The 3827-nt window shown below is 39.0% G+C and overlaps 1 long non-coding RNA gene across 1 annotated transcript; it reads right to left on the reverse strand.

Annotated features, from left to right (window-relative positions):
* Positions 1-52: 52 nt before the first annotated feature.
* Positions 53-2424, reverse strand: LOC138949297 (uncharacterized). Its single transcript, XR_011450224.1, has 3 exons — positions 1684-2424; positions 1068-1118; positions 53-713 (listed from the first exon to the last, which is right to left on the reverse strand). It is a non-coding gene; the product is annotated as an uncharacterized lncRNA (long non-coding RNA).
* Between the last annotated feature and the right edge of the window lie 1403 nt (positions 2425-3827).

Below are 3827 nucleotides of genomic sequence, written 5' to 3' on the forward strand. Positions count from 1 at the left end.
CTTTATTAGCTTATAAACATAGAAGTGAGGTAAAATTAAAAAATTACAGGGATCTTGTCATGAAAGACAATATCACACATACACGCACACACAACCATGAAACAAGCCATTCCCTCATTAGTCAATCCTGTATACACAAGGAACAAGTGTTCCTCCCTCCACTCTCCACACAATTTTTAAGAACCCTCTGCTGGAGTACACAACAAACCCTAATGTCACAGATTCTTTTTTTTATTTTCCAGGAAGAACCGCTACATAGGATACCGACAGTTGGTGAGGTGGTGTCATGGTGTGCTAGGGAGGAAAGTCAGGATACCTCTACCTTCATGTGCGGTACGGGCCATCAGAAATGCATTTCCTTCCGAGGATACTTACAGAGGATTTGAGTGGCCCGAGCTTCCATGAAAATAGTAAAATGAAAATGTATGTTTTAATTAGAATAAAATGCATCACTTATAAAATAAAACAGTAATCCCATTCAAGTGAATTTTGTTCTGTATGTGGTTGATGTCAACAGCGGTGGGAAAATGTGGGATCAGTTAATTAGGGTATCTTGTACTGTAGGTTGCAGCAGCTTTTTCTCTGAATGGGTGGTGGTATGCAGCGGCCAAAGAGTCAGGTATGTCACGAAATTTCGCAGGGAGAGAAGTTTGTGAGTCCCCTGGATTCTCGGTCAGCTTCTCAGAGATGTTGACACAGTCTTGACACGTAACCTGTAAATGTAACGATGAATAGCTCAGGATGAGATAGTCGTGAAAAGACATTATCAGTACTGAACCAAGTTCAGTTTTTATGCTTGCAGAAATGCATAAACTAAGAAGAATGCTGCAGTTATAGGGGATACCCAACTGGGAAAATATTGATAGTCTGTAAATGTAATCTTTCTCTCTGTGCCTTTTCCCCTCTGCAGTTGTGTGTGTGTGTCTGTGTGTGTGTGTGTGTGTTTACATACTGTGCACAATTCCAGAATTCTGAACAAAAATATGAGTATGAGAAAAGATTAGTATCTTTACTTGTGTGTGTGTGCTAAAAAACAGCAGTCTGTAGTTACCCTGCGTGTAACTTACCGTAAGTTGGTGGCCCTTTGGACTTTCTCACACTGTACTCTCCTTTCTTTGCTTTTGGGAATAATAATAATAATATAATAATAAATGAGCATTTATATAGCGAAACATCATAACTTTACAATTATGCTTTTTGCGCTTGAAACATTTAAAATTAAAACACAGTTATACAAATAAAACACCGATTCCTTTTCGTCTATAAAATTACCTCGTCGGTCAAGGCATATCAAAAACATGAATAAAAAAGGTAGTGAAAAACAAGGAAATACCAGCTGAATACCCTTAATCAAACAAAACATGTTATCAACAATACTGAAAACAACCCTAGATGTTCATATACATTATCACATGTGGATTTCCTTCCTCGTTCATCAAGCGCATCACCTATGTCCCCATTTTCATTGTAATGCAGAGCTGCAAGGAACAGCCTGAAAACACGACAACAATTCAAAGGCACTGAATCAATGACTTTCAAATTCAAAACTTGTATACATTTATACATGTATAACCTCATATATTATAAATAATGTACCCTTTCTTCCCTCCTGTCTCTGATTCTCCCTCACCCTCTCTGTCTATCTCATACTTTCACCCATCTTTAGAGAAGAGCATTGTTTACCTGCAGTACATTCCCAAGTATATGAGAAGGAGGTGTGTTTGGGGTACACAAACAAATCGAGCCGCACTTGCCTTCATAACTTCTCGTTTCCGTCGCCTCTTTCTCCGGTTGGATTCTACGTCAACCGTCTCCACTGTCTTTTTTTGCTGCATTCAATCTCTTCTGAACATCGATGCACGTTAGTGGCATCACTGACGGGACAGCATCCTCCTTCTACCTCCGTTTTGGACGATAACCGAGTTCGAATTCGAACAAGGGTGCTGTGAACTCGTCTGCAAATGCATCGTCGGCAAAATGCTGTCCGCATACAACTTGGTTGTCTTTTGGTTGTGAAAAATCTTTTCTGGAAGTTTTCACAAAGTTAATCCAAGCTCTCCTTATGTCAGTGAGGGACTTTAGAAAACCCCTGAGTACTTTAATTATTCCTTGCTTGTTTGCCGAGGTAATATTACAGCCGTAAACAACACCACTGGCAGCTTGATCCAAGACCAAGTGCTCGCAGCTGTGGCGGCTGCTCCCCTTACTACGTCATCAGTGGAGAAAATCTATTTTTAGCATCATCGTTTTGTTTCAGCAGAAGGCTGGCACGCTGCTAGCTTTGACGGGGTTTTCCCACTCGCTGCGTGAGCTACTCGCGTCTTTGGGCCTTTTGAGTGGTGGGGATGGAACACATATGAGTGTATGTTTGCATTGGTAATAAGAGTTTTTGTTTGAAAATTTGGGTTTAGATGCACTTTAAGACTTCCTCCCTTTTTACCTTGTTTTTGCAGACTTTCTGTTCATGAATATCCTCTGTAAAATTACCCCCATTTTAAAACTCCCTCCTTTTTAAGACCTGATTTTCTCAGATTTTTGGAGGTCTTAAAAGGGGGGTTCCACTGTATTGAATATGTTGCAAATTAGCATTTTCAGTTTGGTAGCTTCAGGTTTGGTTATAATGGAACTTGAGCACCTCTGAGGCAGCGTTTTATATCTGCTCAAATGGATGTGTTATTTATTGACAAGCCATGATATAGTGAATACTTTATGCATAACGTGTGTTGACTATTCAAGTTGCAAATTTGCTGTGTGTGCCTTTTACTGTTTAATTACATCTCGAGTAGAACTAGAAGTTATTTATTGACAAGCCATGAAATAGTGAATACTTTATGCATAACATTTGTTGACTATTCAAGTTGCAAATTTGCTGTGTATGCCTTTTACTGTTTAATTAGATCTCGAGTACAACTAGAAGTTGTGTTCGAAATATCGGTTACTATAATATAACAGAAATACAAGACCAGTTGCAGTCATTGCACAATTTGTGTTGCATTTTTGTGTGTACAGTGGACGCCGCTTAATAAAACCGCGGTTAATAGAGCCAGCCGCTTATAAAAGCCGATTTCAGACGGTCCGGATTTATCACTATATCTTATGTATTAGAAAAAGCCGGTTAATAAAACCAACCCGCCGCTTATTAAAGCCAGTTTTCTCAGAGAAATCACGTAGTTTGTGACTAAAACTCACATTATCTTGTTCTGATGTGGAAGACGACCAACAAACAAACACTCATAGAAATGTTCTTCTCTGACAAGTAATGGTTCGTGACGGTGACAGTGAAATTATTGATGTACCGAAGTGATCAAAGTACACGTAGGCCTACATGTACATAATTAAAACAAAAGTTCAACATCCTTCGTGAAGTTTTGTTTAGATTCAAACAAGTGTAAATGACGAAAGAAAGTGACTGAGTGACGTAAACAAAAGAGATTTTTTTTTCTTTCGAAAATGACGTATTCCTGGACCGCCGGTTAATAAATCCGCCGCTTATTAAAGCCATTTTTCGTCGGTCCAGAAGTGGTTTTATTAAGCGGCGACCACTGTAGTACACACTTTTTGCCATTTACTGATGTAGCTGTGTAAAATATGTCTTGTTTCGCGTCGACCGACACAAGGTCAGTGCGACCCTGCTATATTTTTGGGTGAAGGATTCCAGATAACTCCTCTTGGTATGATCACATCCATATGTGGATATTATTATCGACTGAAACAAAGTGTTAACTCTTTTTTTTTTCTTATTGCACAAGTTGATTCACTTTTTTTATTATTGACCAAAGATGAACTCGTTTTCCATTATTCTCTACAGGCAGCAGTGGGGTTTTTTC

This window comes from Littorina saxatilis, linkage group LG15, assembly GCF_037325665.1.
Source record: "Littorina saxatilis isolate snail1 linkage group LG15, US_GU_Lsax_2.0, whole genome shotgun sequence".
In the NCBI taxonomy this organism is placed as follows: domain Eukaryota; kingdom Metazoa; phylum Mollusca; class Gastropoda; order Littorinimorpha; family Littorinidae; genus Littorina; species Littorina saxatilis.